The sequence below is a fragment of the Cervus canadensis genome, chromosome 1 (assembly GCF_019320065.1).
Source record: "Cervus canadensis isolate Bull #8, Minnesota chromosome 1, ASM1932006v1, whole genome shotgun sequence".
Lineage (NCBI taxonomy): Eukaryota > Metazoa > Chordata > Mammalia > Artiodactyla > Cervidae > Cervus > Cervus canadensis.
Genome location: NC_057386.1, coordinates 77,527,180 through 77,554,643, shown reverse-complemented (window position 1 = coordinate 77,554,643; position 27,464 = coordinate 77,527,180). Strand labels below are relative to the sequence as shown.

The 27,464-nt window shown below is 38.8% G+C and overlaps 1 non-coding gene across 1 annotated transcript; it reads right to left on the bottom strand.

Moving 5' to 3' along the window:
• Positions 1–9,341: 9,341 nt before the first annotated feature.
• TRNAC-GCA lies at positions 9,342–9,413 on the bottom strand. The gene has a single exon. It is a non-coding gene; the product is annotated as a tRNA-Cys (tRNA).
• Positions 9,414–27,464: the final 18,051 nt, after the last annotated feature.

Here is a 27,464-nt window from a genome sequence, read left to right as displayed (position 1 = left end):
TCAAATGAATTCTTTTTATGGGCTGAGAATATTCCATGGTGTATATGTTACCCCGGACAGCTTCCTTACCATTCGTCTGCTGATGGGCATCTAGGTTGCTTCCATGTTCTGGCTATTATAAACAGTGCTGCGATGAACATTGGGGTGCACGTGTCTCTTTCAGATCTGGTTTCCTCAGTGTGTATGCCCAGAAGTGGGATTGCTGGGTCATATGGCAGTCCTATTTCCAGTTTTTTAAGAAATCTTCACACTGTTCTCCATAGCGGCTGTACTAGTTTGCATTCCCACCAACAGTGTAAGAGGGTTCCCTTTTCTCCACACCCTCTCCAGCATTTATTGCTTGTAGACTTTGGATAGCAGCCATCCTGACTGGCGTGTAATGGTACCTCATTGTGGTTTTGATTTGCATTTCTCTGATAATGAGTGATGTTGAGCATCTTTTCATGTGTTTGTTAGCCATCTGTATGTCTTCTTTGGAGAAATGTCTGTTTAGTTCTTTGGCCCATTTTTGAATTGGGTCATTTATTTTTCTGGAATTGAGCTTCAGGAGTTGCTTGTATATTTTTGAGATTAATCCTTTGTCTGTTTCTTCATTTGCTATTATTTTCTCCCAATCTGAGGGCTGTCCTTTCACCTTACTTATAGTTTCCTTTGTAGTGCAAAAGCTTTTAAGTTTCATTAGGTCCCATTTGTTTAGTTTTGCCTTTATTTCCAATATTCTGGGAGGTGGGTCATAGAAGATCTTGCTGTGATTTATGTCGGAGAGTGTTTTTGCGTTATGTTCCTCCCTCTAGGACTTTTATAGTTTCTGGTCTTACATTTAGATCTTTAATCCATTTTGAGTTTATTTTTGTGTATGGTGTTAGAAAGTGTTCTAGTTTCATTCTTTTACAAGTGGTTGACCAGTTTTTCCAGCACCACTTGTTAAAGAGGTTGTCTTTTCTCCATTGTATATCCTTGCCTCCTTTGTCAAAGATAAGGTGTCCATAGGTTCGTGGATTTATCTCTGGGCTTTCTATTCTGTTCCATTGATATATATTTCTGTCTTTGTGGAGTACCATACTATCTTGATGATTGTGGCTTTTTAGTATAGTCTGAAGTCAGGCAGGTTGATTCCTCCAGTTACATTCTTCTTTCTCAAGATTACTTTGGCTATTTGAGGTTTTTTGTATTCCATACAAAATGTGAATTATTTGTTCTAAGTTCTGGTGAAAAATACTGTTGGTAGCTTGATAGGGATTGCATTGAATCTATAGATTGCTTTGGGTAGTATAGCCATTTTGACAATATTGATTCTTCCAATCCATGAACACGGTATGTTTCGCCATCTGTTTGTGTCCTCTTTGATTTCTTTCATCAGTGTTTTCTAGTTTTCTATGTAGAGGTCTTTTGTTTCTTTAGGTAAATATACTCCTAAGTATTTTATTCTTTTTGTTGCAATGATGAATGGTATTGTTTCCTTAATTTCTCTTTCTGTTTTCTCATTGTTAGTGTATAGGAATGCAAGGGATTTCTGTGTGTTAATTTTATATCCTGCAACTTTATTATATTCATTGATTAGCTCTAGTAATTTTCTGGAAGAGTCTTTAGGGTTTTCTATGTAGAAGGATCACTGGTCATCTGCAAACAGCGAGGCTTCACTTTCTTTCCCCTACTGGATTCCTTTTACTTCTTTTTTCTGCTCTGCTTGCTGTGGGCCAAACTTACCAACACTATGTTGAATAGTAGTGGTGAGAGTGGGCACCCTTGTCTTGTTCCTGATTTCAGGGGAAAATGCTTTCAAATGGTTTCACCATTGAGTTTGCTGTGGGTTTGTCATATATAGCTTTTATTATGTTGAGGTATGTTCCTTCTATTCCTGCTTTCTGGAGAGGTTTTTTTTTTTTTATCATAAATGGATGTTGAATTTTGTCAAAGGTTTTTTCTGCATCTATTGAGATAATCATATGGTTTTTATCTTTCAATTTGTTAATGTGGTGTATTACATTGATTGATTTGCAGATATTAAAGAATCCTTGCATTCCTGGGATAAAGCCCACTTGGTCATGGTGTGTGATTTTTTTAATATGTTGTTGGATTCTGTTTGCTAGAATTTTGTTAAGGATTTTTGCATCTATGTTCATGCAGGTGGATTCTTTACCAGCTGAGCCATCAGGGAAGCCCAAGAATACTGGAGTGGGTAGCCTATCCCTTCTCCAGTGGATCTTCCCAATCCAGGAATTGAACCAGGATCTCCAGCATTGCAGGCAGATTCTCTACCAGCTGAGCTACCAGGAACTCCCCAACTGTATGGTAGTTTGTACTTTCTTTGGCACTGCCCTTCTTTGGGATTGGAATGAAAAGTGACCTTCTCCAGTCCTGTGACCACTGCTGAATTTTTCAAATTTGCTGATATATTGAGTGCAGCTCCTTAACAGCACCACCTTTTAGGGTTTGAAATAGCTCAACTGGAATCCCATCCCCTCCACTAGTCTTGTTTGCCGTAATGTTCCTAAGGTCCAGTTGACTTCACACTGCAGAATGTCATGTTGTAGGTGAGTGAACACAACATCACGGTTATCCAAGTCAGTAAGACATTTTCTGTATAGTTCTTCTGTGTATTCTTGCCACCTCTTTTTAATTTCTTCTGCTTCTGTTAGGTCCTTGCCATTTCTGTCTTTAATTGTGCCCGTTTTTGCATGAAATGTTCCCTTGATCTCTCCAATTTTCTGAAGAAATCTCTAGTCTTTCCCATTCTATTGTTTTCCTCTTTTTTTTTTTCTTTTTTTTTTTTTTTTTTTTTTTTTTTTGCATTGTTCACTTAAGACTTTCTTATCTCTCCTTGCTATTCTCTGGAACTCTGCATTCAGCTGGGTTTATCTTTCCCTTTCTCCTTTGCTTTTTGCTTCTCTTCTTTCCTCAGCTATGTGTAAAACCTCCTCAGACAACCACTTTACCTTCTTACATTTGTTTTTATTTGGGATGGCTTTGGTTACCACCTCCAGTACAGTGTTGCAAACCTCGGTCCATAGTTCTTCAGGCACTCTGTCTACCAGATCTAATATCTTGAATCTATTCATTCAATCTAATCCAGTTCATAATCACAAAGGATTTGGTTTAGGTCATATCAGAATGGCCTAGAAGTTTTCCCTAGTTTCTTCAATTCAATCCTGAATTTTGAAATGAAGAGCTGATGATCTGAGCCACAGTAAGCTCCAGGTCTTGTTTTTGCTGACTGCATAAAGCTTCTCCATCTTCAGCTGCATAGAATATAATCAATCTGACTTCGGTATTGACCATCTGGTGATCCATGGATAGAGTCATCTCTTCTGTTGTGGATATAGGCTGTTTGCTATGATCAGTGTGTTTCTTGAGAAAACTGTTAACCTTCATCCTGCTAAACTTTTCACTCCAAGGCCAAACTTGCCTGTTACTCCAGGTATCTCTTGACTTCCTACGTTTGCATCCCAATCCCCTATGATGAAAAAGACATCTTTTTCTGGTGTTAGTTCTAGAATGTCTTGTAGGTCTTCATTGAAGAACTATTCAACTTCAGTTTCTTTGGTATTAGTGGTTGGGACATAGACTTGGATTACTATGATGTTGAATGGCTTGCCTTGGAAACGAAAGGAGATCATTCTGTTGTTTTTGAAATTGTCACCAAGTACTACATTTTAGACTCTTGTTAACCATGAGGGCTATTTCATTCCTTCTAAGGGATTATTGCCCACAGCAGTACATACAAGGGTCATCTGAAGTAAATTCACCTGTTTTCATCCATTTTATTTCACTGCTTCCTGTAACACCAATATTCACTCTTTCTATCTCCTGCTTGAACACATCCAATTTACCTTGACTCATGGACCTAACATTCCAGGTTCCTATGCAATACTGTTCTTTATAGGATTGGACTTTACTTTTACCACCAGACATATCCACAACTGAGCATCATTTCTGCTTTGGCCCAGCTGCTTCACTGTTTATGGAGCTATTAGTAATTGCCTTCTGCTCTTCCCCAGTAGCATATTGGACACCTTCCAACCTGGGGGGGCGGGGGGGGGGCTCTTCTTCCAGTGTCATGTCTTTTTGCTTTTTCATACTGTTCATGGGGTTCTCACAGCACGAATTCTGGATTGGTTTGCCATTCCCTCCTCCAATGGACCACATTTTGTGAGAACTCTCCACTATGACCTGTCCATCTTGGGTGGCTCTGCACGGCATGGCTCATAGCTTCATTGAGTTCCATAAGCCCCTTCACCACAAAGCTGTGATCCATGAAGGGGAAGTCACGCAAACCTCATATAATGCCAAGTCTTCAGAATTGGGTTTGGGGACTGGTCTTTTACAGGTTATGTCTTTAGATCAACTGCTTCTATAAATGACTGATCACCTTCTTTCCACGCTTTGGTTGGTTGTTTTGTTTTCCCTAAGTTTCTTCTCAGAAAGTAACTTTCACTTCAATCTTAAAGGTATCACAGTTACCTCCATTTACCACCCACAAGGGGTTGAACTAAATGTTCCTTTAGGTCCTTCCCAGCAGTAAAATTTATGACTCTATATAAAAACCAGTTTCACTATCTGCTAGAGATTACACATAAATGCTTTTCTTTTATCTGAGCTCATGTCAGGCGGGACCTCCTCTAAATCTAAAGGCAAAACCATTTTATTCAGGATCCTTTTAGAACAAATAGAAACAGAACAAGTGCCTGGAAGAGGAGTCTGTTTTCTGTAAGAACAAAAACATGGAGTATTTGTGCCCTTTCATATGTAATTTTTACTGTTGGGAAAATTATTTCATACTGTCGACTTCTCACAAAAAGAGATTGTAATAAGCATTTGGAGTAACATACATGATGGTTCACATTAAGAGTAAAATAATAAACTCCAGTGAGTGAGATCTTGTTCTGTTCATCTCATTCTAAAATCATGTATCTTTTAGTGGGCCTGAATCTCACTGGTAAAATGAATCAATAATGCAATACCAAATCCTACCCTGAAGGAAATTTGGAAATACCTTTTTCCACACCTGGCAAAATCTCGGAACTACAGAACAGAGCAGTACTGTGCATGCTCTTTTAAGGAGATGGCTTTTTTAGTCAAAGGGAGGAGAAATAAAACATGGTAGCATGTGTCTCTCCCTGGTTTGGACCTGTCACCGAGGCAGAGGCTGCTGGGTCGTTGAGGCTGATGCTCTGTGACAGCGGCAGCATTCTGCTGGCTTAGGACCATGGTGATACAATTCAGGGAGAACCTCTGTAACCCTCATTATCTGGCTTTGTGCCCGCACGATGCCGCCTCTGCTCCCTTCAGAATGAGGGAGGAATTATTACTAATTATAGCTTGGTAGAAAAGTTGGATGGGTCCAGAGCCCATGCCCCAAAGGAAGAACAACATGAGGTAAAGATTGGAGGGCTTTTTTGGTGGTGCTTGAAGATAATTATAGGTATAGAAACCAATTCCAGAGAGAAAATAATTTAGCCAAGCCCAGACTGTTTTCATAACGCAGTATAGCTACCTTTTAACGTGAAACACTAACTGGTTTTCCCCGAGGGGGTGAAATTCTCATAATGTCAGTCTCCTGGACGAGAGGCTCTGACTTAAAGCACCAGGCAGCAAGTGGGAACTCAAAAGCTCTACGTGCATCCCCGTTGCCATTTCCCATCCTTTTGCCAAGGCAGCCAGGATGCCATCTCACTTATTTTGCTGCAGGTCCTCCAGCCAGAAAACAGTAAAGATATAAAACCCCTGCAGTATGTACTGCAGTTCACAAAAATGACGTTACCTCTAAACTGATTCACATGATAAAAATTAGAACCAAAAGTAGAGATTGTGAATAATGATACTGACTCATCCTCAAGCACTGGAACATTTAATGAGCAATCAGCTAATATCAAAGAATGTAGTCCTTCTCTTTAGAATATTATGACCCAGAATAATTACTCTAATAAGCATTCTGAAGCAGAGTCACTTTAATACTACAGAAAGAATTACAAGTTCATTTTAAATGGCCTTTGTAATGGGCTGGGAGTGGGCAATAAAGCTCCATGAGGGGATTTGCCACTGGTTGGCAATAATAGGCTCCAGGTTTTTATTTTGCAATTTAAGATTACTCTGATTTTTTTGGATTCAGAGGAACAGCCCCAGTTATAGGTAGCCATTATCTGGGTGCACCATTTGAAAATCCACACCCTAAAAAATGGGCCCAGAGCAGTGGTTCAAATCTATAGCAAACTAACAGAAAAACAAGAATCCAGGCAGAAGACTATATACATGAGGAATAACATAATTCAGTGTTTCACAAAATGTGAGACGTGTTCACGATAACTTTAATCAGTTGGGAAGACAGTTTTCAGTATTAAATGAATATAAGACACAGACTTAAATACCAATGAAGTGCAGGATGAGAGAGCTATTCTCTTTTCAGTCCATCAGCTCATTTCATTTAACTTTATTTAAATTTGGTGCTTCTCTTTAGCACTTTTCTAAAACTTCTACTTTCTCATTTCAACAAAAAGACAGCAGCCATCAGGTAACAACTTATAATTTAATGATACTGTTTTGTCTTTATTGAATATACTTTTTTTACAATGGCTTAACTTTTATGAAAGCTATGATTGTTGTTCTGTTTATGATAATAATACAACATTTCAACTTAAAATAAATATACTTAATTTTTTCAGAGTGAGTTCCATTTGGGGAAAACACCATGCAAAAAACAATGCAGGTTGTATGTGGATTTGACAAAAGTAGTGAAAATCATAGAAATGCTACCATGCTCACTGGCCTCTGTGGACTGGAAGCCAAAGCTTCCCTCCTTTCATTGCCATGACACCAAAAATGTCTCCAGGTGATCCCAAATGTCCCCTAGGAGGCAGAATTGCTATGGGTGGAAAATCACTGATTAGAGCAATAAGGTTTCTGAATAATCATTTTAGTTAGAAGGCAGATAGGGAATAATGTTGGGCTTTGTGGAAGTGACAAGGTGAAGAATTCTGGGGGTTGAAAGCCATCAATCAAACTGGTAAAGGAAGTCAGAGAATGTTGGGTAGGTGTGTTGTAATAAAGACAGAGATTTCCTGTGAGGGTTTCTCCCATCCACTGGCTCATTCAAATATATTAAAATCAGCCATCCTACTTCTAATAAAGGACTCCAGATCTGAATCCCCCGAACACAGTTGCTGATAGCCTTTGCCTTAGCAATTTATTTCTCCGTCCAACCAGACAGTAGACGAGCATGTGAACCTTCAGGGGTAAAACACAAGCCTGAGCCTGCCAGTCTGACAGGCTCAGTAGGCTAAACCGGCCTGACTTTTTTTTATGAGTTGTTTGGCAGCCTGTGTATTTAATTTCATTCTTTTATTTTATGTTTTGGGTGCATATGCCTAGAGGCCTTTGGACAATTGCCTCTTTTTTAATAAAGCTAATAAATGCCCATAGGAAATTTACCTATATCTAAACTGACATAACAAAGCTGATACATCAGAGGGGTCAGGCATGAGAGATTCCAACAATTTATATAAACGGAGGAAGCTGGCATGGATTTGGACTGCCTGGAGTTATTATTCAGGCATTGGCAGTCTTCCAGGCTGTTCGTAATTTTAAATAAATTCTGATCTTGGTGATGTGTACTTATTGATCAAGGTTTCAGAAAGTCATCACCATGTACTCTTTGACTACATATCGATCTGAAATCTCCACAGTTCCTGAAAGAGGTCTGGCATTACATTAGCTATTATCTGTACCACAATTCATTCCTTCTATTTGAATCAAGCCTGTGGATAAGTAACTCATTCTTTCCACGTACCATGGAAAGAGACCTGGATGATGTATGGAAAACATGATTCTTAAGTTCTGTATCTCAATTCACCACTAATTTTCTTTTCTTATTTCATTTCAGATGAGCCTGGTGGGCTGCAGTCCATGGGGTCACAAAAGAGTCAGACACAATTTAGCAACTAAACAACAACAATGATGTCCACATCCTAATTCCCAGAACCCATCTGTTAGGTTATGTGGTAAAATGGAATTAAGGTTGCTAATCAGCTGACCTTAAAATAAGGGTATTATCCTGGACTAGCTAGAGGAGTCACAAGACTCCCTTAAATGTGGGCATGAAAGACTGAAGACTTAGTGTCTGAATGACACAATGTGAGAAAGAATTGACCCTCCGTTGCTAGCTTAGAAAACAGGAGGAGGCCACAAGACAAGGAACACAGGCAGCACTGAGAAACTAGAAAGGACAAGGAAATACATTTGTCCCAAGAGACCACAGAAAGCACTGTAGCCCTGCCAACATCCTGATTTGTAGCCCACTGAAACCTGTAGTACTCTTGTAACCTGCAGACCATAAGATAATAACCTTAAGTCGTTATAAGCCACCTGTGATCATTTATTACAGCAACTTCAGGAAACTAATAGATGTTACTTCTGAAAATAGTAATTACACAGATATTAAAAAAATGATTTATGACAGCTCTCTGACTTCCTAACAATTAAGAAAGAATGACATCAAAAGCAACCTTTTCGGGACCTGGAGTCTATCCTGTCCTAGGATGGTTCCACCTGGCAAATCTACTTCCTCTTCAACTCCCTTTAAGTCATCCACCTGGCAAATCTACTTCCTCTTCAACTCCCTTTAAGTTCAGGCTCCTTCTGTTCCTCAGTATCTCCAGCCTCAATCAATCACTCATTCCCAATCATTCTTTGACCCAAGAAAAAGTGAAACACATTTCTAGAATATAAAACAGAATTTAATAAGCATTTAACATTTATTTTACTGTAAGCTCTCTCATTTATCATGTTCCCCATGGATTCCTCTCTCCTATGTGTTTCTACCCCGAGTAATCAAGTTCTATAATAAAAATATGTTTCAGAATCCTCAGGAGTTCTTTATTACCAACAACATTGTGTAGTTTAAAAACTCTACTCAGTCACTTGGCAAACTTTGAACATATACATGGTGCTGGGTGGAAGCACAGACAAATCTCAAAGTTCACAATTTAATATAACATAAAATAGGGGGAACAAAGACAAATCTCAAAGTTCACAATTTAATATAACATAAAATAGGGGGAACATTGGTTTATTCCACAAATATTTACTGAACATGTAGCTTACATCAGACAGACACTTAACTCTAATGCAAGACAGAAACAAGAGTTCTATAAAAGAGCTACAAACAACAGTGACAGTGAAAAGACAGTTCTCAAAGGGACAGTGATACAAAACAGTGAAAGTGAAGTTGCTCAGTCGTGTCCAACTCTTTGTGACCCCATGGGCTGTAGCCCACCAGGCTTCTCAGTCCATGGAATTTTCCAGGCAAGAATACTGGAGTGGGTAGCCATTTCCTTCTCCAGGGGATCTTCCCAACCCAGGGATTGAACCTGGGTCTCCTGCACTGCAGGCAGACACTTTACCGTCTAAGCCACCAGGGAAGCCTGGCCACTTCTCAAAAACCCAGGTACCTACTATTCTAAACACAGACAAAAATGAGAAAGTAAAACAGAAAGAGAACAAAAGATACAAAGCAAATTCCAAACACTGAAACTCAAGTATTTCATATGTCAAGTATGTCTCATATACCTTAACTCAGTACCCATTTTCCCATATTCTGTGTACCACCACTTACTTTTTATCCTGGCCCACAGATGATTAAAGAGACAAAATTGGAAGAAACTTCTAGTCACACCAATAACAAAAATAAATAGTATGCTAGTCTGGCAAGAGCAGAAGGAACAGAAAGACAATCGAAAGCAAACATTCTTAATCTCTCAATTTACCCCTCCCCCTCTTATGCCTGGTAACCATAAGTTTGTTTTCCGCATCTATAACTCTATTTCTGTTTTGTAGACAAGTTCATTTGTACCCTTTCCACACTGTTAAATATAAAATAGATAATTAATAAGGACCTACTATATGCACAGGGAACTCTATTCAACACTCTGTAATGGCCTATATGGAAAAAGAATTTTAAAAGGAGTGGAGATATATATGCTGCTGCTGCTGCTGCTAAGTCACTTCAGTCATGTCCAGCTCTGTGTGACCCCATAGATGGCAGCCCACTAGGCTATGCCGTCCCTGGGATTCTCCAGGCAAAAATACTGGAGTGGGTTGCCATTTCCTTCTCCAGGAGACATATATATATATATATATAAAGATATATATATAAGATATATATAGATATATATATAAAATAGATTCTTTATATAATTATATATAATCTATATAACCATTCTTAATAATTAAATATTATAAAATTAATATATTAATTTATATCCCTATAATTATAATTTATATTATTTAACATATAATTAATGTGTTAATATATATTATATATTAATATATAATAGATTGTTTATATATAATATATAACTGACTCACTTTGTTGTACACCTGAAGCTACCACAATATTTTAAACCAACTAGACTCTAATAATTATTTTTAATTTTGTAAATAACTATAATGGAAATTAATATGAAAAACTATGTATAACTGAATCACTTTGCAGAACACCTAAAACTCACAATATTATAAATCAACTGACTATGCCAAAGCCTTTGACTGTGTGGATCACAATAAACTGTGGAAAATTCTGAAAGAGATGGGAATACCAGACCACCTGACCTGCCTCTTGAGAAACCTATATGCAGGTCAGAAGGCAATAATTAGAACTGGACATAGAACAACAGACTGGTTCCAAATAGGAAAAGGAGTACGTCAAGCCTGTATATTTTCACCCTGCTTATTTAACTTATATGCAGAGTGCATCATGAGAAACGCTGGGCTGGAAGAAGCATAAGCTGGAATCAAGATTGCCGAGAGAAATTATCAATAACCTCAGATATGCAGATGACACCAGCCTTATGGCAGAAAGTGAAGAGGAACTAAAAAGCCTCTTGACGAAAGTGAAAGAGGAGAGTGAAAAAGTTGGCTTAAAGCTTAACATTCAGAAAACTAAGATCATGGCATCTGGTCCCATCACCTTATGGGAAATACATGGGGAGACAGTGGAAACAGTGTCAGACTTTATTTTTGGGGGCTCCAAAATCACTGCAGATGGTGACTGCAGCCATGAAATTAAAGGACGCTTACTCCTTGGATGGAAATTTATGACCAACCTAGATAGCATATTAAAAAGCAGAGACATTACTTTGTCAACAAATGTCCATTCTAGTCAAGGCTATGGTTTTTCCAGTGGTCATGTATGGATGTGAAAGTTGGACTATAAAGAAAGCTGAGTGTTGAAGAATTGATGCTTTTGAACTGTGGTGTTGGAGAAGACTCTTGAGAGTCCCTTGGACTGCAAGGAGATCCAACCAGTCCATCCTAAAGGAAATCAGTCCTGGGTGTTCATTGGAAGGACTGAATCTGAAGCTGAAACTCCAATACTTTGGCCACCTGATGCGAAGAGCTGACTCGTTTGAAAAGACCCTGATGCTGGGAAAGATTGAGGGCAGGAGGAGAAGGGGATGGCAGAGGATGAGATGGTTGGATGGCATCCCCGACTCAATGGACATGGGTTTGGGTGGACTCCGGGAGTTGGTGATGGACAGGGAGGCCTGGCATGCTGCGGTTCATGGGGTTGCAAAGAGTCGGACACGACTGAGCGACTGAACTGACTGACCTGAACTGGTACTTCAGTAAAAAAATATATATATAAGTAAACAAAAGCAAATGTTTTCAGAGTGGGGCCAATTATGTCATAGGTATACAGCCTACACCAGTGAATAAACCCTAACACCATCCCATTCATATGTACCACACAGTGACTGGGCTTCCAATGATTCTAAACAAATGTTCAAATTCTGTCCTGAATATTCTGTTTAGGAAAGCAAGGAAGGAGGCCACCACTTTTACCAAAACTGCATTAGAATTTGTTAAAATCTTTTTCTCATCCAAAAAAAAATGTTGTTTCTTTGAAAACAATAATCACTATAACCTTTTAGAAAACCTTACCAAGAATAAAAATACAATTGAAATGTCACCAGAAGAGAGGTAGAGTCACAAATACCAACTGAGAAGAGAGTAAATGTTAGAATATATGTGAAACTTTACAATAGTATATTTGAAAGATTGTATGATATGAAAAATTTTCTAGGAAAATGTGAATTATACTAAAAAATTATAAAATAGAAAACTGAGTAAGTTTATAAAACAGTATATTGAAATGTTAAAATCTTTGAAATTGTCGGGCTTTTTGGAGGAAAATGTTTCAGTGTTCCATGCACTGTGAGCCCATGGGTCACAGACAGCTAAGCAGCGTGGGCAGTGACTGGTCCATGCAAATGGATAAAGAAGATTTATTCCAGCACTAAAACATATTAAATATGTCACTGTGTCAGAAGCCAGGTAACAAGGATACCCAGAATATCACTATCTGCTATTAGAGAAATCATAGTTCAGGGAAAAAAGATTCAAGCAATCATCTTGGGCTGGGAGCTCATTTGCAAATGTCATGTTGAAAATATAACTCTATTATGAAAAAAACTGTTTAAGTTCATCACTAATGCCTGACATTTCAGGATGGTCCTTGCTCTGTTTTTACTGATCGCACTCAGGGTAGCTCTGATTTTCATAGTCCCTCTGATGATTAGAATGCTGAACTTTACCGAAAAGTTCCTGGGAAAAGCTCTAGAATTTGATTTTCTAGGTAATCTTAGCAAGTCAACTAACAGAGGCCTCAGCTCTTTCCCTTAATATAAATCTAAGGCATTGAAGCAGCCTATGCTTTATGAAGATCAAATAAAGCCATTCTGGAAAGAGAATTTGCTGTGGAATCTCAGAATGGGGGAAATCTACCCCTCTGCTTCAAAATAAATCAGAAACATGCATTTGCCTTGGTGATCCATCTTCTACCAAAAACTGCACAAACACCAGTATTCAAAAAGCCAACATCCCACATATCCTGCCTGTGCCAGAGAAGAACAAACATCAGCTGACAGGTCCAGACACATGTCTAGTATCACTAATTCTCCCCATCCCCATACACAAAGAGAGACGGGGCAAAATTTTTAATAATTCTTCTCCCTTAGCGTCATCCCAACCTTAACTAAGAACTACATAGCAAACAACAGAAATGGCTACTATGTATAGATCATTTATTCTGTTCTAGGCATTTTTAAAAGGGTTATCTCATTTAATTGTCACAATGTCTCTATTCTGTCAATATTATTGTATCCATTTTACAGATGAGGACACTGTGACTTGGAGGAATTGAGTAGCTTGCTTAAGGCCACACAGGCCAAAAATGGAGGAGTCATACAAGAATATGCCAGAGGCCACACTCCTAACCACTGTAATATTAGTGAACGTGAATGTTTTGGAAGCTGTACAATAGCCTGTTATGATTTATAAACATAGGAAACTAGCAACAATTTAAACATTTATCTCCATCTTTGCTAGAATATTTATATGCTCTAAGAGTCTTTACATGCTCTAAAGTGATTAATCTAAAGATTAATCACTTAAAAAATTTGCTGAAAGAAGGGAAAAGGTGCTGAAACCAAAACCCAAATTGTATAATAAGAAAACCATGCAAACTAATCATCCTCAAGCTCTTTCTGCCCTCAAAATTGACCCAATTTTTAAAAGAGGAACTCTTTCCCATTCCCTTAAAATCCGTACCGTCTCATTGTTTTTCTTGTACATTTCACCCAAGGCCTTTCGTCACTTCAGTTGATAAGCACTATTAGGGTTTGTGCCATACCGCATGCCCAAGGTAATGAACTGAAGGACTTGTTGGAAAGAGCATGAACTGATCATTTTTCTTGTAAAATAAATAAATATATATATATATATATATATATACATATATATATATACACACACACACACATACACACTGTTTTGAGTCCTAATTAATTGGAAAGGTTTTACCTTTAAAAGAAGCATGTATTAGTGGAAATAGCACAAGCCCTAAAAATCAAAAATTGTATCTAGAGTTGCTGTTCAGACACTACCTCATGTCTGACTCTTTTGAGACCCCACGGACTGTAGACTGCCCAGGCTCCTCTGTCCATGGGACTGCCCAGACAAGTGGGTTGCCACCACTCAAAAGACAGCACACCTTGGGGAAAATTCATCACCAGCTTCTTTAGACTCGGCTTCCTCCTCTTTAGACTCAACTTCCTCCTCTACAGAATGGGAATGATAATAATCCCCTCACTATCTTCCGCACTTGTTATAAAGATCCAATCAGTGCAATGTGAACCATATCTATAAAATATAAGGTATAACTAGCTATACAATGTAAGGTAGTACTATAATGATGATATACTGAAAAGTATAAGAAGTAAAAACGGGGTGAAAATGTACCAAGAGAGTCATAAGCAATTATAACTTGTCTCTCCTGGGAAAGTGAAATATTATATTAGTGATAGCCATAAACTATTACTCTGTAGCATCATACCTACTACTCAATCTTACATGTAACAACCTTTTAGGACTTCCCTGGTGGTCCAGTGGTTAGGACTCTGTGCTTCCAGATGCCATGGACTATAGCCCACCAGGCTCCTCTGTCCATGGAATTTTCCAGGCAAGAATACTGGAGTGGGCTGCCATTTCTTACTCCAGGGGCTCTTCCTGACCCAGGGATTAAACCCTCATCTCCTGCGTCTCCTGCACTGGCGGGCAGACATGAGTGGATACATGTATGGCTGAGACCCTTTACAGTCCACCTGAAACTGTCACAACACTGTTAATCGGCTATACCCCAACACAGAATAAAAAAGTTTTGAAAAAATGCTGCACTTCCACTGAATGGTAGGCATTTTCGATCTCCGATCAGGGAAGATCCTGCAAGCCCTGCAGTGCAGTCAAAATAAGTTTTGTAGACTTCTGGTTTCCTGTTTCACATCTTTCATGTAACATTCTCTCACACATTGAAAGACAGCCTTCAAGTTTTCCTAAGTCTTGTCTCCTCTTGGTTGAATGTCTAGAGTTTTCCCAATTATTCCACATGGGACAGAATTCACAAGACCTTTATCATCTTTGTCTTTTCACTGAGTTTTGTCAGTGCCCTACTTACAGTGAATATAATGTTCCAGATACAGTCAGAATAGCATAGGAATTACTGCCAACTTTGATCTAGGTTATATACTTTCATAAAATGCAAAATTTCATTGCTTTTTGTTGGAATGAACTGAACATCCCAGGTGTCTTCATCATATGTATTTGCCTAACAACACTTGCAAAACCCTTTTTTTAATCCTAAATACAGGATGTCACTTTTATCCACCTGAAATACAATTTTTTTGAGTTCTACCTATCTTTCCAATCTGATGAAGTCATTTTGAATGATGATTCTCATCCATCATATTATCTTTCTCTCCCAGGTTCTGTCATCCACAAATTTGATAAGCACAACTTTTATGTCTTTATACAAATCATGGGTAAAAAAAAAATCCAAGACAGATTTTGAACAATTTTAACTAGATTTAAACCTCTGTTTAAAAAGTTTCTAAATACTGCTTTCCGGGTGGAAAAGTCACTCATTAGACAAAATTCTTTGGGAATGGATATTAACTAGCCATGAATCTCCCTCCTTATGTTCCTGGTATATTTCTGGAACTGTGCTGAACTTCCATGTGTCTGACTGGTTTTCCCATTTTCATAACACAGACACCATTTTCTCATGTTTGATCTTTTAGATCTTCTTCATTTTCCCATGATTTTAAAATAATTGCCCAAAACAAAAATCCACTATTACATGCATTGGGTCCTTTAGTGGCCCAGGATCATGTCATCCATCAAAAACTTGAGGTTTTGTTTTTTAATAGTCAGAGACTACCCAATGAGTGAGACTATTCATCTCATGTTTCAATCACATATCAAATACTTGTACTCTCATTTGCCCAGTCTGAGCACCATTCTCCTTGAGAAGACAAAATCAGAATTGAATTTGAATAGTCTCTGCCGTCTCCCTTCTGTTTGCATCACATCATCTACAACTAGCAGAAAATTCTTGATTATCTTTTTATTATTATAACTCTAAAATCATCCCTTTGTTGTCTTTCACATTTTTCATAAACATTGTGAGGGTTTTTGTATTTGTCATATTTTCCTCTTTTCCACCTGTATCTGCTCCTTTAAAATCTACATTCAAAGACTCGCATGTGCACCCACACTTTCCATAGTTGAGCATTCCAAATTTCATCCCAAGAGCCCCCATCCCTCTGGAACTTTCTTTCCTTTCGGAGTCACCTTTCTCTTGTAAAACAATTACCTGCTTGACATCATGCCTGAGCTTTTTGCCTTACTAGAGAATACTATCAAAGGGTCACAGAATTCAAGAAAAAAATTTAATAGCAGTAATATAAAAGTAATTTCAAATATTATTATAAGTTATTATCAACTATAAATCCACTGGCACTTAATTAAGAAGGAGAATAAAAGGATCATAATTATATGTACATATTAATGTAGAAAGCATCACCCTAGGAAAATCCTAATTGCCAAATAAACAACCTCAGCATCCAGAAAGAATCTATCAAATTGAAATCACATTCAAAGTGAAATGGTAATATATGTGTCCTTCACCCTGTAGGGATTACAGTGGTAAACAAGACAGGGAAAAAAAAAAAAAAACCTTTCCTAATGAAATTTATATTCTAGCAAAAAGATATGCAAGAATAAGTAAATAAATAAGCCATCAAATGAAACAGATTGAGAATAAAGATAGTACTCTTTTAGATAAGCCAGTCAAGGAAGACCTTCTGGAAAACTGATATTGAATCAGAACCTAAAGCATGAGAATGGTCCAGTTATACAAAGATATGGGGAAAAAAGCAATTCAGGGAAAGGAACAGTCTTGAGCAACATCCCAAAGATGTTCAAAAGGAACAAGAGGCATCAGTCAAAGCAGACCTGTTCAGAAAATAAAGTAAAAATTCAGGAATTCAAAATATTAGAAATACCTGTAAGTAAGCCTCAAAACATACCAAGGAAATTGATATAAAATAAAAGCACAGTGAAAGAAATATTTGAGAATTATGTTACATCAGAATCATCCATACATACATTAACTATAACAACTTGCATACCAATAAATATGTTAGTCACACATGACTCTACAGCTTCAAATCTATATTTGATAATTACATGTTTAAGAGTTGGGTTGATAGATCATTGGACCAACTCAAACACCAGTTTTCTCTGCTGCTGCTCCAGAGTTGCTGAGAACGGCTGTCTGACAGGTGAAAATATGTGTCTGTCATCTTTTCCTCTGTCCTGTCTTCTCAAGAGAATTATCTGATGGTAACACTCAAGTCCTGGCCATTTGCAGAAATGATCAAGGTAATGAGTAGAGCAGGGAGTTGGAGAAAGTCCAGAAAGGTAAAATTGATTTATATAAAATAGGCCATGGAATTATCCACAAAAGTAAAGTGAAAAATCTAAGAGGCTCAAGGAGGCAGTAGGGAAAGAAGGGAGAGAGAATGAGGATAAGGCAACACTGGGTAGAGCTTTATGAAAGAGAAAAGAGAGATGTGCGGTAACAGCTGCCATGATAAGTGACATGATGGAGGAAAAACACTAAAATTTATTCTCAAGAAGCTTTACTATATATTGTATGATATAATTGCTCCCTTTCTGCATTTGCAAGAGACCTTCAGGATAAGCTTGCATTACTTTCCAAGGTTTTATGGGGTGAGATTGAGAATAATAGCCCATTTTGATGCAATTTTACATGCATGTTGGATGTTCTAATACAAATTCATGCATCACAACTTCAGTTGGGTCCCAGCTAACTGTTGCTTGAAAACATTTCACTTTTCTCTCAACAGATTCTCTTTTCTATCTTCCAAAATGTGTTTTTTGAGCCTTTTCCCTTTTTTCCACATTTCTGACCCTACTGATGACTATTTTGATGATTAATTCACTGAAATAATTGAGAATATCAGAATCACTCACCTTCTAGCCCCCTCATCCCCTTCCTTCATCCATCATTTCCTCCTCCTCATTGTCTTTAGAAGAAACAGGGGCCAACCCCTTTCCTAGCTAATTCCACACTCTGTATGGCAGTCCTAGCTTTCCTGGCTCACCCAGGATAAGGTGCCATCAGGCAATCCATTTTTCTTTTCCATACTCGCTCTCTGAGGCAGATCCTCCTTTTCCTACTTCTTCACAAAATGGAAGTAACTCCTTAGCCCAACAGTTCCATTGCTGGAAACATATCTTTGAGCAACCATCATACAATATACAAATGCATAATCCACATACCCTTTTCCAGAGTTTCTCCCCCAAAATATTACCAAGCACATAGCAGTTACCTCTGAGGGACTTTAACATCTCTCATTTTATTTGATGGTATTTGAATTTTTACATCCAGGATTTATTACTTTTTTAAGAAAAACAATATGGATTTTTTGAGGAGCAACAACTCTTCACCTGTGTCAATTAGCCATCCAATGCTACAGACACTACTCTTGAGATGATGTTCAAATCTAACCATTCCCTCACATTGTCCTCACCCCTGCCAATTCTCTGAGTGTTTCAGATATTAACATAATAGCCCAGGAGCTCACTGATTGATTGAGCTTCCTGACTCTATTTCTACCCTTTGCAATTCTCCTTACACAGAACTCTCTCTTCTAACATTCTAACTGGACCATGTCATTGTTAGGCTCAAGTACCTTCACTGGTTTCCCATTACCTCCTAACTAAAACAGAGACTTCTTACAAGGTATGTAAAGCCTTGAAAATAAACCCCAAACATCTTTTCATCTCCATGTATCTCCTTTTATAAAACTTCATGGGTAGGAAGACTAGAGCTCACCCTTGAACATGAGCTTCCTCCACTTAATCCTGTGCTAGAGTTTCTTCCTAATCTAGAGCTCACTTCCTCTTCACTTCTGACTACATCCAAATCCTACTCATCCAAACCACACCCATCACCCTGTGAAGCTACACTCATGCCACCCACTCATTAGGATCAGTCTTTGCTTCTTTGTTTTCCGATGGCATCCTGCCTCCAACACTGAGTTTATCATACTGTGTAGCATACTTAGGTTTAAGCCTTACTTCCCTCAAAACTGTGAGCTTTTTGAAACCAGAACTAAGTTTATTTATGCGTGCATTCTTTTCACATAAATAATATGTGGCATATACTAGTTGTTGAATCAATGTTTATTCTGATGAGCTTGATACAATCACTTATGTCAGCATCAAAGTTAGTTATCTGATATTGTTAGTATTATTTTCTATTTTGACTGCTTTAATTTCTAAGCTTTACATTGAAATATTACAATTAAAAGTTTAAGTGCATTTTTGAGTTTTATTCTTAACTTGAAAAGGAGTAGAATTTATGAACATTTTACTCATAAATTTGACTCTAGTTGCCTTTTATTGAGTATCTACTGTATGCCAGGCACTGATTTAGCATCATGCATTCATGATATCATTTCACCTGCTAAAGAAACCTGTGGAGTACAGCAAATACAATTTTATATCCATTTTACATATAAAGAAACTGAGTCTCAGAGAAGTAATCAGTCCCAGATCATAGGGCTGGCTATGTGGAACTGTCAGGCATCAAACCAAAGAAATCTGATACTGGTACCCATACTCTCTCAACTCTGTCCCACTGTAACCTCATCAGCTGCTTTAGAGGGAGAATTATGATGGCTGGGTGGAGACTCCACAAAAGAAAGTAGACTAGAGTGGGCTGAAATCACAGGCTGTGCCCCAGAATGTCCCAAGAAAAACATCTCTTATTGATCAGAAAAATGGCATAAAGGCAGGGGGAAATTTGGGGGACAGCCGTTATGTACCCAGGTGTTTGGTAATACAAGAAATCCCTTGTCCTTTTTAGATTCATGATTTGGAACACTAGGTGGATGAAATCTGCTCCTTCTTCTCTAGGATCCCCTAGTTTAAGCCCCAGCCACCTCCCCTATCCTTTTCCTTGAGAAAAAACTCAAAAACCACCCTGAAAATGCCATTGGAGCCTATACTCACCTTGGCTTTTTTTATCCTTGTACTAAACTGCAGATCAAAGGAGGGACTAGGAAGACAAATAAAATTAAAATCTTAATGTAAAATTAGTGTGATAATTTTGTGAGTCTCTCAACAAGGCAATCAGGTTTGTAACGTTTTTCCATCCTTGTTTGAAAATGTCCTTGGGCTAGATAGGAGATGTCTTCAGACTAATACTCTTGAGATAACAAATAGAGAGAGAAGAACTATCTGGGAGCAAACATTTATAAAACATTTGCAATCACTTGCTCTGTGTTCATTGAGCTTTCATTTCCAGGCACGCTATTTTGTTGTGCATAAACCAGGAAAATGTTATGTTTTATTTCACATACTGTAAGCCTAAGATTCTGCTCTATATCCAAAATCTATAGTGATTACTTTTGTCTCTTTTCTTTAAATTTCTCCTCAGAAGTCCTTCCCCCTTCTTAAATGGGGCTGGGGTTGGGGGTGTCTGAAGATTCAACCGAGAAAAATCCCTCTGAACACAAAGCCAGATGCCAAATATGTCTACCGAAGGAGAATTACCCCACTTCTCCTTATTCATGTTCTGCCCTTACATCTTATATGTCTCATTAGATCATAAGCCCATAAGGGAAAATTCATGCTTTCAGGATCCATTAGGCAAGTAGTATATTACACATGCAAAAAAAAAAAAAAATGCTTATCTTTAGAAATATGCAATCATGTAAAGTTATAAAAGTCATGGAGGAAAAGGACTGACATTTATTGTTAAAATTATCTGCAGTTTCATATCTAAAAGAGATAAAAGTGCTTTATTCCAAATATTAACCTCCAGAAAACCTCACAGGTTAATGGAAGGAGCCTTGGCTGGGAGTCAGAAAACCAGGTTCTAATCCTAATGCTTCTACCAATGCATCCTATGAAACTGAACCAGTTACTTTACCTGTTTGTGGGAGTCCATGTAACAGACATACTAAATCCTTTGTACCACCTCACAGGGATTTCTAAGCAACAAATAAAATGTGAAAGTGCATTCATTAGCTTAAAACAGTAACTGATTGACATGGTGGTTGTTATCGTTATGCCATTTGCTTTTTAGTTCACCATGGTGAAACAACACATGCATTTCCTTTTGCTCCCTAAAATCAGGCCAAAATATGAATAATACTGTTCAACAAATACAAATCCACAAAGCAAAAACAACAGGAGATGAGAAATAATCAACATGTTTGGAAAAGGTAAAATGAATCAAAGAACAAGAGTAAGGAGAAAGCTGAGTGCCAAGTGGCTAGAGACAGAATCAATTCACACCCCAAACTAGGAAATGCTCAGAAGCTAGAGGCATCAGTCACTTCAGGAGGCATGAGTGAGGTGGGCGCTCTACTAAGGGAGTTGAATATGATATCAATTATATGTGGAATCTTAAAAAATTGATATAAAAACATTTTAATGATACAAAATACTTATGAAACAGAGAGACTCAGATATAGAAAACAAACTCACAGTTACCAAAAGGGAAAATGAGGGGAAGGATAAACTAGGATTTGGGGACTAACAGATACACACTGCTACATATAAAATAGATAAATAACAAGGACCTATTGCATAGCACAGGGAACTATAATCAATACCTTGTAATCACCTATAAGGGAAAATAATCTGAAAAAGAATGTGTGTATGTCTGTGTGTGTATAACTAAATCACTTTGCTGTACACCTCCTGAATATAATGTGGATGAGTGTGTTAAGTCACTTCAGTTGAGTCCAACTCTTTATGACCCCATGGACTACAGCCTGCCAGGCTCCTTTGTCCATGGGGATTCTCTAGGCAAGAATATTGGAGTGGATTCCCATGCCCTCCTCCAGGGGATCTTCCCAACTAAGGGATTGAACCCACATCTCTTATGTCTTCTGTATTGGTAAATGGGTTTTTAACCACTAGCACCACCTGGGAAGCCCCCTGAAAACTATTACAACATTCTAAATCAGCTATATTTCAATAAAAAAAATTAAAAGGAAATCTGAGGATCAAGTGTAGTTAGAACTCCTACAGTCATTTCTTCTATGTATGGAGAAGATCCTGTTTCATATAACAGGAATAATACAGAGAAAGGGACGCTACACAGAAATCAAGAGAGTTAAGTGTAGGTCTAAGTACTGAACAAGTTGGATTTAGAAAAGGCAGAGGAACCAGAGATTAAATTGCCAACATCCATTGGATCAGAGAGAAAGCAAGGGAATTCCAGAAAAACATCTACTATGTTTCATTAACTACACTAAAGCCTTTGACTGTGTAGATCACAACAAACTGTGGAAATTCTTAAAGACATGGGAATACCAGACCATCTTACCTGCCTCCTAGGAAATCTGTATGCAGATCAAGAAGCAACAGTTAGAACCAAGCATGGAACAATGGACTGGTTCAAAATTGGGAAAGGAATACACCAAGGCTGTATATTATCACCCTGCTTATTTAACTTATATGCAGAATATATCAGGCAAAATGCCCAGTTGGATGAATCACAAGCTGGAATCAAGATTGCCAGGAGAAATATCAACAGCCTCAGATAGGCTTACGATACCAGTCTAATGGCAGAAGGTAAAGAGAAACTAAAGAGTCTCTTGATAAGGGTGAAAGAGGAGAATGAAAAAGCTGGCTTAAAACTCAACATTCAGAAAACTAAGATCATGGCATCTGGTCCCATCACCTTCATGGAAAATAGATAGGGAAAAAATAAAACAGGAACAGACTTCATTTTCTTAGGCTATGAAGAATCACTGTCAATGTTGACTGCAGTCATGAAATTAAAAGACACTTGCTCCTTGAAGAAAAGCTTTAACAAACCTAGACAGCATACTAAAAAGCAGAGACATAATTTGCCAACAAAGGTCTGTACAGCCAAAGTTATGGTTTTTCCAGTAGTCATGTATGTATGTGAGAGTTGGACCATAAAGAAGGCTTAGGACCAAAGAATTGATGCTTTTGAACTGTGGTGCTGAAGAAGACTCTTGAGAGTCTCTTGGACTGAAAGGAGATCAAACCAGTCAATCCTAAAGGAAATCAACCCTGAATATTCATTGGAAGGACTGATGCTAAAACTGAAGCTCCAATACTTTGGCCACCTGATGGGAAGAGCTGACTCATTAGAAAAGACCCTGAGGCTGGGAAAGGGCAGAAGGCAGGAAGAGAAGGGATTGACAGAGGATGAGATAGTTGGATGGCATCATCAACTCAATGGACATGAGTTTGAGCAAACTTCAGGTGATAGTAAAAGACAGGGAAGCCTGGCATGCTGCACTCCATGGGGTCACAAAAAAGTCAGACATTACTTAGAGATTGAACAACAACAAGTACTGAACATCGAGATTCACCCTTCTGCTTCATTCCAAAATTCTCAACCACCTGACATATTCCATGAATACAAGCATAAAACATATCCTACTGATGTGTTTAACTGGTGGTTCAAAAATATGGTGGTAAATACCAGAAGAACAGCCAAAAGCATGAAAAGTGGTTGCATAACAGGACTGGAACCCCTATAGTGACAGTAAAATTCTTGAATACTAATAAATCACAGAAAATGTATTACTTTGAGCTTTCTTTAAATACTGTTTTAAAGATTTACCTTTCAAAGAAACCAAAGTATAGGCTATTAGGAGTTGATATATTCCCCACTTTTGATCTTATTAACAAAACATGATTAAATCTAACAGATGGGGACTATAATAAAATTACACAAAATGACACATACAAGTTAGAAATTTTTTAGGCTGAGTCAGCCCAGTCAGGGCAGAGTCACATGTTCTTGAGAGCATTTGCTTGACAGTCTATTACTTGTAGAAAGAATGTCTTAGAGGCAGAGTCATGGGTATTCTGGGCGTCCCAGGTGGCATGAGTGGTAAAGAACCCACCTGCTAATGCAGAAGATGTAAGAGACATGGGTTAAATCCCTGGGTCAGGAAGATTCCCTGGGGAAGGAAATGGCAACCCAGTCCAGTGTTCTTGCCAGGGAAATCCCATGGACAGAGGAGCCTGGTGGGCTACAGTCTATGGAGTCACGAAGAGCTGGACATGACTGAAGCAATTGAGCATGCAGGCATGCGTGGGTATTCTAGCTGCCCACCCACCCACCCCCAAGATGGACCTGGTGCCAGTTATCTGAACTTCCTTATTTACAGACATAGAACCTGCCCATTGTCTTTACCCCCTTCCTCCAGCCTCTCCTCCTGATTCATCCTACCCAAGCTATTTCCAAAGGGTGGGTCTGATGCAGTCACCCTTCTTCTATAAATCCTTTGGTGGTCCCACCCATCCAGCCAGTTATCAGCCTCCTCACCCACTGTGCACGCTTATCAGAAACTACTCACCGCCCCCTCAACTTTCCATGTGTTTTCATGCCTCCCTACCTCATGGAAGCTCTTCCCCTCTCTGCAGTGTTCTGCTCTGTCTTTCCTGGCAAAGACTCACTCCTTGAAAACACCAACTTGAAAATCATCATCCAGTTTCAACTCAACAGAGCAAAATACTTGCTCATTATTCTATATTCACTACTTTTATACCCTGTGTTGGGCTTCCTTGGCACTTCAGCTGGTAAAGAATCCATCTGAAATGCAGGAGACCCCACTTCAATTCTTGGGTCAGGAAGATCCCCTGGAGAAGGGATAGGCTACCCACTTCACTGATGGCTCAGGTGGTAAAGAATCCACCTGCAATGAGGAAGACTTGGGTTCGATCCCTGGATTGGGAAGATCCCCTGGAGGAGGGCATGGTAACCCACTCCAGTATTCTTGCCTGGAGAATCCGCATGGACAGAGGAGCCTGGAGGGCTGCAGTCCATGGGGTCACAAAGAGTAGGACACGACTGAGCGACTAAGCGCAGACACACGTACCTTGTGTTGCAATTGTTCACTTCAATATCTGTCTCCCCTCCTAGACGAGGAGTTCCGAAGAGCAGGGATCAGCGTTAATCATCTTTGTATCCTCAGTACCAAGCAAAGTGCCAGACACACAGTTAGCCCTCAGGGGGAGTTTGTAGAACATACCAGTAGGAAGTGAATTAATTTCACATTAATCTGGGCCTTGTTTACACATTATGTTTGAATGTCTATATAATGCCAGTGTGAGAAACTATGATTTACAATTCCCCAATTTACACTGGCTAACATCTAAGTTCCCAGGGCATGAGGTCTAAATATCGCCTCAAACACTGGAACCATATCAATACTCTTCTCTCCTTAGAGATAAGAGAGAAGAAAGCATAAAACACAATGATGAAGCTAGTACATGTATCACTTGGAGCCAGTCGCTTCTTAATACCCCTCTCCTCCATACAACAAAATTATTTTCTGTCATAAGCATTATTTTCTTGAAGTACTCTAATTAGCAATTTAAAATGAATAAACCTTACTTTTAATTTTCCTGGTAGGTTTCAAATTCAGTAAAATACCTCACGAATGAACTAGAAGGTACACTTGCCAAACAAAAGATTACACCTTGCAATCCATTTATGCTCAGTTTTCTCTTTAAAATATTAAACACAAACAAAAACTCCAAACAGTCACAAAGTGTGACAGAATTGAAGTAACTCAAGTTCCCTTCTTTCATCTTTATGGTCACATGTTGCCATGGTTAATTTCTAACCTACTGGGTTTTTGGTTTTGTTTTTTTTTTTTGTTAAAGAAAAAAATTGATTGATTTACAATGTAAATAGTTGATTTACAATTTTGTGTGAGTTTCAGGTGTACATCAAAGTGATTCAGTGGTGTGTGTGTGTGTGCACATATACATAAATATATATATAATATATATATTTAATATATAATGTTCTTTTCCATTTATAGGTTATTACAAGATATTGAGTATAGTCCCCTGAGCTATACAGTAGGTCCTTGTTGTTGATTTTATATATATATGTGTGTGTGTGTGTGTGTGTGTGTATCTGTTAATCCCAACCTCCTAATTTATCTCTCCTCTATCTTTCCCCTTTGGTAACCATAAATTTGTTCTCTATGTCTGAGTCTAACCTATGGTTTAAAAGCAAGAATATGACGTACCATGGGGCTAGGAGACAGAAACTGTGCTCCCCGGGAGCTCAAACAATTCCCAACCTGCGAGAACTTACTCTCCAAACTAATGCATACGGCTGACTTGGCCTATGTCAGGGCCAACTGTATAATCTGGACTTCTCCAAATTTACTTCCACACAGAACGCAATTTTTATTAAAGGAAAGGGAATAAAAACAAGTGCAATGGGAAGCTTAGATATATATCCATAAAACTCAACAGTAACCCCAGCAATTTGTGAGTACTTAGGCCAACAAAATGTATGATTTGGCTGGGGGTGGAGGGAGTGGTGTCGGGGCCTGGCATTGTTTAAAATTGCTGGAGCTTGGTGACAATGAGAAGCACACCAACTCACAGTTTTATTGCTGCTTTTCAATTCTCAGTAGGCAAAACATCCTTTTATTGCCTCCCCCCAGGAAGACTACAGGAAATATCTCCTTCCCCCTTGCCCCAGGGCATTGTGGCCTCTCCCCACTTCCTTCCCAGCATAGTGAGGAGCAGGTAGAGGACAGGAAGGATCAAGGCTCTCCTGGAGAACACAGCCAGAGTAGCCTGGCCTGCAGAGTCAGAAATGAGTTTGTGCAGCCTTCCAAATGAGCCTGACCGCCTTCGTGTCCAGACTGCAGCCAACCACCAGCATGCAGCCGCCGGCCACCTGCGGCAAGGGCCTTGGACAAACTTCAAAGAAGGCCAACTCTATCAACCTCCTACTTCCTTATGAATTTGTCTCCCCAGATCCTATTGTATCAATTTGCTAGGAGTGCCATAATATAATACCCAGGACAGGTGGCTCAAACAACAGAAATTCATTCTCTCACACTTCCAGAGTCTAGAAGTCCGAGATCCAGATGTTAACAGGGCTGTTTCTTCTGAGGCTTCTCTCCCTGATACACAGATGATGGTTTCTCCCTCTGTCTTCACATGGTCCTCCCTGTGTGTGTATGTATGTGTGTGTGTGTGAATCCTAATTTCCGCTTCTTATAAGGACACCAGTTAGGGCCCATCCATTTGATCTCATTTAACCTGAATTACTTCTTTAAAAGCTCTATCTCCAAATACAGCCACATGCTGAGATCCTGGTTAGGACTTTAATATATGAATCTGGGCAGATACTATTTAGACTCTAGCACCCATGCTCTGACCTCAAGGCACCCAACCCAGCACCCTCTCCTCTCCTCCAGTTCTAACACTCACCATCCACTTTCCATACCTGGAACATCTCGCTTACTCATCTTTCATTTCCCAAACTCATGTCCTTTGTCTCTTATATGTCCCTTTGTCTTGCTGATAAGATTATTGGGATAACCAGCCTTACTCACCCATAATAAACAGCACTTAAAAGAAGCTGGATAACTACAGTGATTCACTAGTAGAACATGCAGATAATGCGGATGGGGGTGAGAAGTGTAGGTCTTTCAGGCGCCTTTTGTCCCTCCTACTTAATCCCACCAGCATCCCCTTGCTGCCCATCCCATTCCCCAACAAGCACA